This window comes from Pteronotus mesoamericanus, unplaced genomic scaffold, assembly GCF_021234165.1.
Source record: "Pteronotus mesoamericanus isolate MK-2021 breed Mesoamerican mustached bat unplaced genomic scaffold, CSHL_Meso_final contig_311, whole genome shotgun sequence".
In the NCBI taxonomy this organism is placed as follows: Eukaryota; Metazoa; Chordata; class Mammalia; order Chiroptera; family Mormoopidae; genus Pteronotus; species Pteronotus mesoamericanus.
This window is the reverse complement of record NW_026555132.1, coordinates 141539-157445: the sequence shown is the minus strand read 5'-3', so window position 1 is coordinate 157445 and position 15907 is coordinate 141539. Positions and strand designations below refer to the sequence as shown.

General features: G+C 45.3%; 1 pseudogene; it reads right to left on the bottom strand.

The window, feature by feature from the left end:
- Window positions 1-9095: 9095 nt before the first annotated feature.
- Window positions 9096-9627, bottom strand: LOC129072119 (mediator of RNA polymerase II transcription subunit 28-like; annotated as a pseudogene).
- Between the last annotated feature and the right edge of the window lie 6280 nt (window positions 9628-15907).

Here is a 15907-nt window from a genome sequence, read left to right as displayed (position 1 = left end):
TGCTCCCTTAGGAAGCCCACCTCAATCACTCCAAGGCTGGTGAGTTTGCCAATTTTCCTGACCATTTCCTTCTCTCACACTTTTTATTATGTCACTTTTTAGGTTCAATATCCTTCCTGGGTAAGTCTTGTCTCAAACATATTTTGACCTTTTTAGGGAAAGGGCTATACATTTTCTCTCTCTTGTTTCCTCCAAAGCCCTGACCCAGGCCCAGTCATGGCCCAGTTATTGTTTCCTAGCAGCCAAACAAAGAGTTTTGAAAAAAGCAACTGACAGCATCTGCATTGCTGGAGGGGGAGGAGCTGAATGGTCCTGAGCAATCTGTCACAGCGAAACAAGCACAAGCGTGTGAGGTCTTGGGAAAGGTCAGAAGTCGTGTATCTGCTGATGCTCCCAGGCCCTGCTCTACTGCCTAAGCCAATGGGAGCAGAGCCTCCCAGTGGTGCCACAAGGGCATTTCCCAGGCCTCCCCCGACTCTTGAGACACACCTCTGGAAAGGCAGTGATCTCTTCCTTTCCAAAGAGCCAGGCAATACCCCCTTCCCAAGACAGACACAATAGGCATGGGGCCACAGACAAGGCCTCACACTGGAGAAGCAGGTTATGCTTACAGGACCCCCAAGCCTAATCCCAAGGTCTGCTGGGGGAGGAGACAGGAGCCCTCAGAGGACAGCTGCTGAGCACGCCTGGTCCCATGCCGAGCTGAATCATGGGGGATGTGGAAGAACACTGAGATGGACGGTCCGGCGTGGCGGTGAAGGGCCCAGGACGTGCAGCCAGGCACCTGGTCCAACTCCCAGCTCTGTCATGTACTGTGTACCTTAGAAAAGTCACTTTGCTTCTCATTGTGTCCTCGTCTGTTAAACACAGTAACGGTACCTGTATCTCCAGAGGTTGCAGCGAGCTAAATTAAGTCCTTAGAACAGTGGCAGCACCTACAAAGGGCTTAATGGTTGATACACTAGGCTAACAGGGCAAAAATAATCCTACAAAACAGAGCGCCACATGCTGTTGCATGGGAACTCAAAGAAGGTGGCATGGCAGATGGGCTTCCAGATGGCCGGCCTGACAGGTCTATGGTGTATGTCCCATGCTCAAAGAGGCCTTCCCTGACCACAGCTGATTCTAATGTCTCTGTTGTTCTGAACATCACCAGGGCTCCCTGGCTAAGTGTCAAAATACAGTCTCTGGCTGTGGCCCTTCCTCTAAATGTGGGGAGTCCATCCTAATGAGACCATGCTCTTCCGGCATGGAGGCTGAGGTGTCCCTATCCCCCTGTGGCCCCTCTCAGCCTCTGCCCTGGCACTCCTGAAAGGCCTCTGGATTATGTGTCCTCCAGGTCCATAGATAAGCCTCAAGGCCCCCTCTCCTATCCCAGCTGAAATAGCCCCCTTTTAGTGACCCCCTCTTGGGTTGCGAACAAGGTCCTGAATGCTGTCTCTTCTGGTGCCAGGGCCTAACAGAGGCCACAGAGCCCCACCCTCCCTAATTGCTGAGTAGCGTGTCCTTCTGCTGCCCTAGACTCCATTTCCACATGTCTGGATACTCTTCTAGCTCTGACACTTCTAGCAGTAAGGGTTGGGCTTCCCTTCCCCACCCTTGGGTTAACTGAAGGTCAAGGTGGCCAGAGACAAAGCACTTCCCTGTGCAGCTTCTCTGAAACGCTGCCTCCTGGGAGCTGAACTTTCCAGGTCCCTGCTTGCTTCCTGCTCACTGACATAGGCCTGGGCCAGCCCCATACCCTGGGGGAAGAAAGAACCTAAGGGGTCCTCAGGCAGCTCAGTAAAAAGCAACACAATCAGACTCTTCCCTGACGGGGCTGCTGCTCCACCCTGAGGACTCATTTTTATTGCTTGGCCACAGGGAAGGGCAAAGCTTCTTCATGACCACATCTTGTTGCAATGGACTGGAAGAAAAGGAGTCCTGATTCCCAGACAACACAGAGCTCCTGTCATTGTGTTCATGATCTGTCCCTGAGCTGGGTGGGGAGGGCAGTAGAAACATCCGGACAAGGCAAGAGTCATATGACTTACTATAGGCACCAGGTGGCTGTGATAATGAGGCAGGCAGCCTCCATCAGAGGAAAGGGACAGCTCTCAAGGTCACCCGGGATGGAGGCTCTGCTGAGTTGTGCCTGTCCCCAACTGCCCACAGGGAGAGGAGGACAGGGTAGAGATGGGGTCCCTGCCCAATGCCAGATGCAGAGGGAAGCAGAAGCTGCTGTGCCAGCCGGGAGGAGCTGCCCAGTCTGACAGAGGACTCACTTCCTCCCCCTCCACACTCCTCCAGATACTGCTGCTCAAGCAACCCCAAATAAAACTGCCTCACAACTAAGAGAGATGGAGCTTCCTGTGTCCCATTGACTGGCTTCTAAGTACAGCCACACCGTTCACTGGCAGCCAGAGCAGGTCTCCCAGGCAGTCCCACAGGCCTCCAATTCCAGGTCTGGGGCTGGAACAGAGCCAAAGAAGCCAAGGCCCCTCATGACCTCAGCCGCTTCCTGAGGACCAGTCACATCTGGAGAGGAGGCTGTGGAGGCATGTGTCATGCCGTCTGCCCACAGCAGCACTGTGACGGACATCTGGAGGCGAAGGGACAGGTGGGCACACTTAAAGACCACCCTGTCCTTAGGCCAACAGGCTGTGTTTTCCTTAGGGTGCTTCTCCCAGTGCTCCCAAACCCACCCTTCTCAAGAGTTCTCAGGCCAAAAGACTCTGGTCTCAAACCTAAGTCCTCCTCAGCCACATGCCTCCCAGAGGCTCCCCATAAAACCCATGGCTCTGCCTGACCAGGGCTGACAGAGCCTCTCAGGTGGCCACAGTTAGCAACCTGTCCATGGTCACAAGTTTTACTCTTTGGGATGAAAAAGAAAAACTGGTCTCAACCCAAACCGAGCCCACAGCCTCTGCTTTCCTGAAGGGCCGGGCTCTAACCATTGATCCAGCCTTGGACGGGTTCCTTAAGGCAGGACCATTTTACTTCTCACAAAGCACACACTGGTGTTCTAGGAAGGGCTGAAGGTAAAAGACATAAGGGAAATAGTGGAGAAACGCTCAGGATTTTCAGACCCATGATGGTCCACGTGTGCCTCTGCTGAGGGGAAAGGGTCAGAACCAATTTCCTTGTGTATTATGTTATATTTCATTTTGAGAATTTCTTCATTTACTTGGAAAGTCTCCAGGGAAATCCTTCACCTCAAAGGCTACCCCACTGACCAAGGATCTTTGGGAGCTCTGGAGGCACTTTGCACCCAGCCCCCACCATCACCATCATCACACAAAACAGGCCCTGAGGGTAACACCAATACTATTATTTTAAAATCTTGTTATGGTTTGGGGACAATATTAAGTCTTTTATAGATGTTGTCTTATTTTATCTGTATAATTCTATGATTACTTTTTAAAAAGATTTTAATTATTTTTTTTTTTAGAGAGAGGGGAGGGGAAGGAGAGAAACATCGATCAGTTGCCACTTACATGTCCCCAACCAGGGACCTAGGCAACAACCCAGGCATATGCCCTGACTGGGGATTGAACCGGAGACCTTTTGGTTTGTAGGCTGATGTGCAACCCACCGAGCCCCACCAGCCAGGGCCCAGTTCCATGATTATCATCATGACCTTTGTAGAAATGAGGAAAGAGTTTAATTAACTTGCCTGCTAATAAGTCACAGAACTGGGAGTGAAAACCCAGGTCCTTAAACCCTGTGCTGTCTTGCCTTTCCGAAAGGGCAGAGGCAGCTCCAGACAAGGCTGCTGGGGAAGGGAGCTGCAGGCCGATCCAAGCCAGACAGAGTTCTCAACCATCTAGCAGTAAAGAGAGTGGCGGAGGGCTGCCAAGGGCCGGCCCATTTCATCAGGGACTCCCTACTCCTGCTCGTACCCTGCCACCCACAATCCTGGCGCTTTCTCAGGCGCTAAAGTCTATATGGTATTCCCCCATCACAGGAGAGGCTCTTCTAGGGCAGGGGGTGTCTCCCGGATCAGAGCTACCAGATGTTGTTACCAAAACCTCCCTCTACCATTACTGCTGTTCACTGACCACCATTCATGTCCAGGAACTGCACTAGATACTTTAATTGCATTCTCATTTCATCCTTTATGTCAGCCCAGTGAAGGTGTAAGTTTGCCCCATTTTACAGATGAGAAAACCGAGGCACCAAGAGTTGACTTGACTTGCCAGAAACTGGCAGGTTTGGGACTGGATTCTGGGCTGTGCCATTCCACAGATCCCTCCTCTTAACCATGAGGCTGCCCTTCCCCAGCCAGATTCTGCCTTGGCAACACAAAGCTACCATATCAGCCCTCCTTGAGACCACCTCATCTGGTTCCTGGAGTTAAAGTGCGATGCTGTTTTTTTCGCACCATTATCTAAAACCGACGAGGGTACAGCCTGGTCCTCTCCATCTTGCCCTCTCCCTGTTGGACAATGTGCAGACTCACTGTCTTACAGCCCACACCAGAGTGCTCCAGGAGTGGCCATTAGAGCCAGAGGCGGGAGGTGGGGACCATGGTAGTGGCAGCAGCCCTCACCCTCTGTTGGCGGACATGCTGTGAGGGCCAGTGTACCAGAGGAACAGGCCGATTTCACAGACTCTTTCTCTGTCCACAAGTGTCCCTTTCCTCCCTGCCCCCTCAAGTTTCTAGAAATAATCCAGGTTCATGCATCAGAAGAAAGTCAGTGAGTTGGATGTGGAAAGATCCTGGTGGAAATATGACTTCTAGCAAGTCAGGTAAGGCTCCCATTGAGTTCCAGGGGTGGCAAGTCAGATTCTCCAAGGGGAACTCCTTGGCTGAAAATAGGCCCACCTGGGCCTACAGGCACAAACAGCTCAGCTGAGGAAGATCCACAGCCCAAGAAGAAAACAAGAACAGGAACTGAAAAAAAAAAAAAAAAATCAAAGACCCCTCCCTCCCCAAGTCCCTGACCTCACAGAAGCCCCTCCTTAAAAGCCTAAAGACTTTTGTGTCTCCCAGATGTGTCATCCACCAGTCTGGTCAGATTAGCTGAGAGGTGGAGGTTGAAAGCCTAAGAAAGAAAAGGGTGCAATGCATTTGGGGAAAGGAGCCACTCCAGAAAAAGAAAGGCCTAAGAGATGCAGGGGAGAGCTTTCTACCCCACACCCACCCTTTTGCCTCTCTGAGCCAGGAAGGAGAGGACAGAAAAAGGGGTGGAAAAAAAAAACAGGGACCAAGCTATACCACATGATCCTACACCCAGCAGCCAAACAGCAAGTCATGAGGGAAGGGGAGGAGGCTAGGGGAGGGGGACAGGCAGCCAGGTCACAGCCCTGCAGGGACCTGCCCTGTGCTTCCCACCCCAGGCCACAAAGAGCTATGAAGGCTCTTCGCTATTCACTTTTGAAAAGTGTTCGAGGTCAGATCTTTTTTATCCAACTCCTGCTTTCACTGGGGTCTGCGCCAGGCTCAGCATTCTCCTCCAGCTGCCTTCCTAGATTTACTCAGTTGGATGCCATTCCACTCAGGCAAACCTTTCCAGCACCTGGCCCCACCTAGGGCACACCGGTGCCTTCATTCCTTTATCCTCCCCATCCCGGAGGGTTCATAAGCCCAGGGGAGGTGTCATCCTCAGAGTATCACTTAAGGGATCCTCAGTAGATTGTCTGCCTTGGGCACTGGCCTCCAGATTTGGCCGGAGCCCAAATCAGGATATGAGGCTCCAAGTCTGAAGCCTTGAAGGTTAAATGCTGCCAGAGAAACCATTACAAAAACCCCACTGGCCCTTCTAGGTGGAAGTGACTGGGAAATCAACTCCTGCTGTGCTTTAACCCCAGCTGTTGTTACCGCCTCAGGCAGGACAGACAGAAGCTTGAAGGCCAATTCAAGTGTTTCCTTCCTTTACTTCGAGGTACTTTAATTCTCAGAACAAGGGCTCGGAGGAACAGGGTCGGGCAGGTGCCTCTAGGAGGCAGAGGGCATCCCAGGTCCAGACGAGAGAGAGATGCCCTCGCAGTCTCTAGGTCTGGTTGGGGGGGGGGGGGGGGCGGGGGAGGCACCTCTGTTCAACCTCCCCCTGGGGGAGAACAGGGCACCTTTCTTCCCCCACGGAGCCAGGCAGCGCCTTTCCATTCCCCTGCGGACCTGTCTCGGGTCAGGCTCCTGCAGTTCCCCTCCTCCTCCAGGAATGGGGGAGAGGCCCGGTGGCCCTAAGAATACCCTCAAGGTTTTCCTCGAGGCTCAGACTCCCAACTTGACTCGACAATTTACTCCTAACGCTAGGCCACCGTTCACACCTCCCCCGCCTCCCAAGGCGCAGCAGCAGCCAAGCACAGCAGAGCGCACGACTGGGGACGGGAAGGGGACCCAGAGATGCTTAGAACCAGCTGGTCGGTTTACACCCTAGAGCGCGAGGCAGCAGGCGTTAACGGTTTTACCTGCTCTCCCACCCGCCGGCCCTCGGCCCATTTCCTTTCTTCCTGCAACCTTTTCTGCCCTGCCCCCAACCCCAGTTTCACTTCAGTCGAGTCTCTTTGCCCTTGTCCTAATAAAGTCCATTTCCTGGGCAAGGGAGCCAAGGAGCGGAGCGCCTGCGGGGCGCCAGCCGCTGCTGCCCGCGGCGTGGGAACGACCCCGCCCAGCCTCTCGACCCCGCCTCTCCTCTGGGCGGTGGGTTCTGATTGACAGCAAAAGTGCAAAGGAGTCTCAAAATGATCCCTTGACTGCCTCGCGTATTCATGGCCTTTGTCCTGGCAAACATGTTTGTACACTAGATCTCTCTTCCTGGAAACTCTTTAACTCTTAGGTAAAAGTGTATTAAAGTAAGACAATACAAAATACTATTTTTAAGAGTAGCTCAAGACATACCATACATTTTGCTGGATATGTGTTCATTTCCACAGAAGGAATAGAAACATCTTTAATGCTTGTTTGAATGATGAGAAACTAGGGAGGTGATAAGGATAGAACTGAGCCAGAGGCAATCCTCTGAGACACACTACAGAGGAAGCAAGAATATCTCAAAAACGAGGAAGGTTGAAACGCACCTGACAGTGGCAGCGACCCCACTGGCAAAATGTGAAATGCCCACAGCAGGCTTCTAAAAACACTGGCACAGCAGTGGAAGTCAGTGGGGCGCGAGTGGTAGAGTGTTTGCTTCGGTGTCGTGATTTTAACCTAATTTGATCAAATTGCTTACCTAATGCTGTTTCCTGGTCGCAGCCTTTCAATAACAAACGTTGTGGCTGGACCAGCCCTTGTGTTTTTTATGATTGCGAGACAGTTTTTCAGCGACAACCATTGGAACACTTATTGGGAAGAAGGGAAGGTTTATTATTTACAGGCCTGGGAACTGGCCACGGGGAGGTCTGTGGGGGTGGTGAGAATGGATGGGGGAGAGAAAGGAGAAAGCGAAGAAATAGAGAAAAAAATAAATAAAGTAAGGTAATAAAGGGAAAGTTGAAGACTAAAATAAGTAAAGGTAAAATTTAAAGGTAAGGCAAAAGAACCTTGTAGTAAAACATTTAATACAAAGAATGAAAAACTTTAACAACTGAAACAATTTAGGAAGGTGTGGTTTTTTTATATGACATTAAAATAGTTTTTTTTTCTTCAACTAGGTTAGGATGAGATTTTAAAAAGAAAAAATATATAAAAAGGACAGGGAATAGCAAGAAGCCTAAAAAATAGACAGATTGACAATTGCACAGAGACAGATACAAATTACTCATCCTCGAGGAAGCACCAAGCAAGGTTGGTAGGAGATAGGAAGTTCTATGTGCTGGTTGTGCAGAAGAGAGAGCATTTGGGGGCTTCAGAGACCAGGTGGCAGCCAGGACAGATGGTGCCATGAGTGGGTGTCAGTGTGTGTGAGGAGAGGACTTCAAGGCTGGAGAAAACAAAATGAGTAAAGAAACCAAGCCCCAGAGGTACTGCTCGTTGAGAGCACTGTGGAGTATAAAGAGATGTAATCTAGTCAGAGACTAAGCAATCAAGAAAGGAAAGCCTCGTTCAGGGAGAGTCAGACACAGCACCAGTCTATTTCTTAGAAACAGATCAATAAAGAATTGTGTTGGCCTGTGTGACCAACAAGAGACTAAAACGTCTTCCCAAACACGCTCTTTGGGGAGGGTAAGTCAATGAGGGTCATCCTGCAGGCCGCTCCCACCCCAAGACCCTGCCCCTTAGAATCAATGCAACCCATTAGCAAGGGCCTTCCTTAATGGAAAATTTCTGCTCCAAAAAAGTAAAACACAAACAACACAAGCAAACGAAACCCAAAACAAAAAGAGACTGTCAGAGTGAGCTTTAATCCTCATACTCCGCCTCTGCCCAAGTCATGTTACTGAGAGCAGGGTGGGTCTATTACTTAAACTGATTCATTACTGCAGAACATAAAAAAAATTAGCATATTGCTGCTCCTACTACATACCCCCAACCCCAAAAGTAAACAAGCAACACACAAAGTATAAACTTACCCCAAATAGAAGTCAACATCAACTTAAGGATCCTACTGCAATATTACTATACGAACCTAGGATATTACTATCCTCTTCCAACCTATTTACAAATTATCCCCATCCTCAGAGCTCTGGAAGCATTACAAACCTTGTTGCATTAGATTCCTCTTCTCGAGGTAGTTCAAAGCCTTGAAACATGGCAAATTTATATATTTTTACACACTACCACTAGGTCAAGGGGTGGTAATTAACATGAAAGACTTACAACCCAAATCCTCACCCTCTGACTCACAGATCATATCATTCAAATTGTTTTTCCCTCAAATGATATAAACTAATCTAAAACTGGAAATACAACGAAATTAAAAGTTACACAAAAAGTTAAAAAATAAAAACAAGAAATAAACATAAAGGAATGTTAGTAGCATCATATTGTCTAACTTTTGCTAAAAACAAAAATATTTACTTGGTTTACCAAAGCTATGAGCATTTTATAAAGTAATACAAACGTAAGAGCTTATAAAAATAGGGGGAAATTTTTAGTGAGAGCATGCAACTAAAGTCATCTCATTCTCTGTCAGACTTCTTCCAAAATGCCATGCCACCCAGAAGTGAAGACTGGCAAGAAGAATTGTGTTTCTGCCGACTCACATGCAGTCTCACTCTCATGCTGCCTTTCCTCAGGTTTGCTTCATGGGTGCAGGGATATTAGCAGATGCCTGCCCGAGGTAGGCCAAGGAGCCCTGAGGGATGTCAGCTGGCTTCTTGTGCTGCCCATTGATGTCCTCCAGCACCTGCTACCAATGTCACAGCTTTGTCAGCAGTTTCTGGACCAGACCATCTTTCTGCTGTAATTTGTTACCCTGCTCCAAGACATCCTCTTTGATAACTGACTCTGGTTTCTGAGCAGATAACTGCAATTTTTTGGTAGAAAAAAAATTCTGTCTGCCTTGCAATATCCAGAAACTTCTGAATACACTAAGCAACACCAGTTCAAATTTCTTCCTGATCCATGCTATTAACATAGTCCTGACTCACCAGAGAAGCAAAGCAAGCCTCCAAAGATGACTCCAACTCATCTACCAAGGTAGTTGGAGATGTTGGAGCACATAGCACAGCCTGAAGAAGCAAAGTCTGGCCTGGGAGTCCAAACGGTAGTGACAGAGGTCCAGGTCGCTGCCCAGAGAACATACCTCCTAGCAGAACTGCCATTTCTGAAGTGGCGAGTAGAAGCCCCTATCAGCTGATTTCTAAACAGAAATGCTACAGGCCAGAAGAAATATTCCAAGTAATGAAAAGCAAAGACCTGCAATCAAGACTGCTCTACCCAGCAAGGCTCTCATTTAAAATGGAGGGTGAGATAAGGAGTTTCCCAGACCAAAAAGGAAAAAAAAAAAGGCTTAAAGAATACATCTACACCAAACCAGCACTGCAAGATATGCTAAAGGGACTGCTTTAAGAAAATGAAGAAGTACTGGCTGGTATGGCTCAGTGGATTGAGTGCTGGCCTGTAAACTAAAGGGTCGCCAGTTGAATTCCCAGTCAGGGCACATGCCTGGGTTGCAGGTCAGGTCCCCAGTTTGGGACACAGGAGAGGCAACCACACACTGCTATTTCTCTCCCTTTCATTCTCTCTTCCTTCCCTTCTCTTTAAAAATAAATAAATAAAATATTTTTTTTAAAAAAAGTAGATATAACATTCATAAACATATATGCACCCAAAATAGGAGCACCCAATTATATAAGGAAAATCTTAGAGGACTTCAAGACTATTAACAGCAACACACTCATCATAGGGGATTTTAACACCATATTGTCAACAATGGGTAGATCTTCCAAGCAAAGAATCAACAAGGATATTGTGGCACTGAACCACACTCTAAATCAAAAGGACTTAATTGATATATACAGAACATTTCACCCCAAAGAAGCAAAGTATATATTCTTTTCAAATGCACACAGAACATTTTCAAAGATAGGCCACATGGTAGGACACAAAACAAGTCTCAACAAACTCAAGAAAATTGAAATCATATCAAGCATCTTCTTGGATCACAATGGCTAGAAACTAGAAACCAACCTCAAGGAAAAATCCCAAAACATTCAAAAACATAGAGACTGAATACATGTAACTAAATAATGATGGGTTAACAATGAGGTCAAGGAAAGACTCAAAATGTTTCTGGAAAGAAATGAAAATGAACACACAACCTATGGTGTACAAAACCTACGGGACATAGTGAAGGCAGTTCTAAGGGAAAGTTCATGGCAATACAGGCCTAACTAAAAAAGATAGAAACATTTCAAATAAACAACCTAACCCTACATCTACAGGAACTAGAGGAACAACAACAAACAAAGCCCAGAGTGAGTAGAAGGAAGGAAATAATCAAGATCAGAGCAGAGTTAAATGACAGAGACTAAAAGAACAATTCAAAGGATCAAAATCCAGAAGCTAGTTCTCTGAAAAGACAAACAAAATCAACAAGTCTTTAACCACACTCATCAAGAAAAAAGGAGAGAGGACCCAAATAAAATCAGAAACAAGAGAAGAAATTACAACCAATACTGCAGAAATACATGTTATCCCCTAATTTTCTTGTGTGAAAAATGACTGCTTGTTTCTGAGTGATGAGCATTATTATTTCTTAGTAAGTATTTGGTCCTGAAGCAGCCATGGCATTGCTCCATTTGATTTTGCTGCTTCTCTGGATTTGGGACTGAAACCCAGCTGAGGCCTGCATGTCACCTCCAAGGACAGATGTTTAAGGATGTGCTTGTGCAAGGACTTGTGGTTTTTCTCTTTGCTGGGCACCTGGGGCTCTCTGTCCCAGTGACCGTCCACACCTGGCCTATTGTTCCTGCTCTGCTCATGACTGTCTAACTCCCTACCACAATATGTACTAGGTGTTTAAGAGTATAAAACTTATGACTTCAACCTAAAAAGTGTACAAGATTCACTAAAAACAAATTCCTTGTTATGTATGACTTCATATGCAGCAATAAAACAAGCAAACACACAACGTATTTAACATTTAAAAAAAAGAAAGAAAGAAAACAAAGGATTGTAAGAAATTACTATAAATAACTATATGCCAAGAAATTTGACAACCTGGGTAAAATGGACAAATTTCTAGAAACAGATAATCTTCCAAAACTGAATCAGCAAGAACCAGAAAGCCTGCATAGACGGATAACAACTAGTGAAATTGAAGCAGTAATCAGAAAACTCCCATAACACAAGAGTCCTGAACCAGATGGCTTCACAGGAGAATTTTACCAAATATTTAGTAAAGAGCTAACTCCTATCCTCCTCAGACTAGTCCAAAATATTCAAGAAGAAGGAAGACTTCCAAACTCTTTCTAGGAGACCAGTATTATCCTAATCCCCAAAACAGACAAAGACACAACAAAGAAAGAAAACTATAGGCCAATATCACTGATGAACATAGATGCTAAAATCCTCAACAGAATATTGGCAATCTGGATCCAGCAATACATTTAAAAGATTACATACACCATGATCAAGTGGGATTCATCCCAGGGATGAAATGATGGTCAAATCAATAAATGTAATACACCACAGAAACAAAATGAAAGAAAAAAAATCACATGATAATATCAATAGATGCTGAAAAAACATTCGATAAAGTACAGCACCTGTTTACAATAAAAACACTCAGCAAAGTGGGAGTGAGGGGACATTCCTCAGCATACTAAAGCCCATATATGAGAAACCTACAGCCAACATCATACTCAAAGGCAAAAACTAAAAGCTTTTCCATGAAGATTAGGAACAAGACAAGAGTGTCCACTTTCACCACTTCTATTCAACATAGTATTGGAAATTCCAGCCACAGAGATCAGACAAGTAAAAGAAATAAAAGGCATCCAAGTTAGAAAGGAGTAAGTAAAACTGTCATTGTTTACAGATGACATGTTAGTGTACATAGAAAACCCTATAGGCTCCACCAAAAAAACTAATCGACCTAATAAGCGAATTTGGCAAAGTGGCAGGATAAAAAGTCAATATCCAGAAATTAAAGGCATTTTTGTACACAAACAAGAAAATATCAGAAACAGAAACAAGGGTGGGGAAAATCCCATTTACTATAGCAACAAGAAAAATAAAGTACCTAGGAATAAACTTAACCAAGGAGGTAAAAGACCTGTATTCAGAAAACTACAGAACGGTGAAGAAAGAAATTAAGATACAAACAAATGAAAGCTTATACCATGTTCATGGATTAGAAGAATTAATATCATTAAAATGTCCATACTACCAAAAGCAATCCATAGATTCATCACAATCCCTATTAAAATACCAATGACATAGTTCTCAGATATAGAAGAAATATTTCAAAAATTTATATGGAATTAAAAATGACCCCAAATAACCTCAACAATCTTGAAAAAGAAGAACAAAGTAGAAGGGACACAATACTTGATATCAAACTATATTATAAAGCCACAGTAATCAAAACAGTCTGGTACTGGCATAAGAACAGACAGGTAGATCAATGGAACAGAATAGGGAGCCCAGGAATAAACCCAGGTCTCTATGGTCAATTAATATTTGACAGAGGGCCAGAGCATAAAATGGAGTAAGAACAGCCTCTTCAATAAATGGTGTTTGGAGATCTGGACAGGTACATAGAAAAAAAATGAAACTAACTAACCAACTTACATCATACACCAGAATAAACTCAAGATGGATAAAAGACTTAAATATTAGCCATGACACCATAAAAGTCCAAGAGGAAAATATAGGCAGTAAAATTTCAGATATCCCACACAGTAATATTTTTGCTGATGTGTCTCCTAGGGCAGAGGAAATAGGGGAAGAATAACCAAAGGGGACTACATCAAATTAAAAATGTTCATGACTAAAGAAAACATCATCAAAATGAAAAGGGAAACAACCATATGGAAAAACGTATTTGTCAATGATTCCTCGGACAAGGGTTTGATCCCCAAAATATATAGAGATATCATATAATTAAACACCAGGAAGACAAACAATCCAATTAAAAAATGGACAAAGGACCCGAACAGACACTTCTCCAAGGAGGACATACATGTGAAAGGATACTCAACATCTGTAGCCATCAGAGAGATGCAAATTAAAATCACAATGAGATACAACTCTACACCAGTCAGAATGGCCATCATAAATAAATCAACAAAAAACAAGTGGTAGAGAAGATGTGGGTGGAGAAAAGGGAACCCTAGTACACTGTTGGTGGGAATGTAGACTGGTGCAGCCACTATGGAAAACAGTCTGGAATTTCCTCAAAAAAATAAAAAGGGAACTGCCTTTTGATCCAGTGGTTCCACTGCTGGGATTATACCCTAACAATCTTGAAACACCAAAAGAACCTATGCACCCCTATATTCGTAGCAGCGCTATTTACAATCACCAAGTGTTGGAAATTGCATAAGTGCCCATGAGTAAATGAGTGGATCAAAAAACTGTGGTGCATTTATACAATGGACAACTACAGAGCAGAAAGAAAGAAAGAACTACCTTTCATTACAGCATGGATGGAACTGGAGAGCATTATGCTAAGTGAAATAAGCCAGTTGGTGAAAGACAAATACCATATGATCTCACCTATAAGTGGAACCTAATGAACAAAACAAGCAAACAAGCAAAATAGAACCAGAAACATGGAAATAAGGAACAGATTGACAGTGACCAGAACGGAGAGGGAGAACAGCGGAAAGAAGGGGAAGGGTCAAGTCAAGGAACATGTATAAAAGACTCATGGACATAGACAACAGGCTGGGGGTTGATTGAGGGAGCGAGGGGGGGTGTGAGGGGCAGGGAAGAGCAAATGGGGGCGGAAATTGAGACAACCATAATAGAAAAAAACAAAATAATAAAATAAAATATTTTGGTCAAAAAATACATTTATTTATTGCATATACAAAAACACATTCACAGATGTTTTGCACCGGAACCACTTAAGCTCAGTAACTCTCAAAATATTTTTGCCATCCTAACACTCCTGAGGATTTCAGTAAACTGAGATCAATAACAGAAAGTCAATTTTTATGTCTCCAGTTTCCATAGGGGGATGGAAGGACGTACATCTCTCATTGGTTAAATTAGAACCTGGAAAAGAAGAGCAGAAAGCTCAAGGTGGTTCTGACAGAGCGCCAGGAGCACTGGCCTCTAGTTCAAGCACAGTCTGGGCTCATCCTTCTGCCTAAACTGAACTTTCTGCCTTGGCCCCTGCTTTTCTAAGCACAAGCCTAGCCTCAACCCTACACAGCCTTCAAGACCCAGCTGCAGTTCCCCCTTCATCTAAGAGATGGCCCCTGTTTTGCACAGCTAAGATGACCTCTTCAATGTTCTGTCCTCATCCTCCCTTCCATATTTGACTTTCTGAGCATTTGTCTCCCTACCAAACTGTGAGCTCCTTGAGAGGAACACCATGTTTTATTCACTTCTGAAGCCAAACATCTAACAGTGGTTGGCACAGCGTAGACCCATAGTGAAATCTTACAAATCAAATGGATGGATGGGTGGATGGATGGGTGGATGGATGGATGGATGGATGGATGGATGGATAAATGAGTGAATGGAGTGGTTAGATAAAACAGCCTTTCGAGCTCTGTGGGTTCAGATTCTGTAACATGTGAGTTGTTGCATGTCTTTGCAGGTTTTCCATTAACTCCTCATGTGTGAGGAGCATTGGAATCATATCCCCATCTCACTGCCATCCTGGGTGCTCACCAGGGAAGGCATCATTATTCTGCTGTTAGACACAAGAAAACAGACGCTAGAGAATAAAAGTGACATGCCTGAGGTTGCACATTAGGAGTTTGGACAAGGACGAGGTACTCAGACTGGAAGGTTAGGCTTTTTCCATTTCATCATAGTTTTTTAAAGATTTTTTTTTTATTTTTCAGAGAGAGGGGAAGGGAGGGAGAATGAGGGAAAGAAATATCAATGTGAGAGAAACGTTGATCAGTAGCCTCTCACTCACACTCCATCTGTCCAGGGCCAAACCTGCAACCTAGGCACGTGCTCTGACTGGGAATGGAACCAGCAACCCTTCATTTTGTAGGATGATGCTCAACCAACTGAGCCAATTAGTTTGCATATCCTTTGTGCCTTGGGGACCTGTTAGAGCTAAGTTGAGGACATCACCACGAATGCCCTACTCCTGCCTCTTCTGAGTCTTTTGGGAGGATCTTACTTCCCTGACTGGTAAATCCAATATGAATCGTTATTGCTGAGATGCTCAACATCTGGCCTCTCATGCCCACATTTCCCCTTTCCATTCCAGAAGCCATGCTGACCCAGAGGACTTGGGAGCTTCCTTCAGAAGCTTAGAGCAGGATTGACTGGCAATCACTGTTTGGCATTCATCCTCTTAAAGATGCTATTCTACCATCTATTTTTTTAATAGTTTTTTTCCTCCTTTCCCTCCCCTCTCTTCTCCCCCTCCTCCTCTTTGTCTGTCTTCCTTTTGCAATCTAT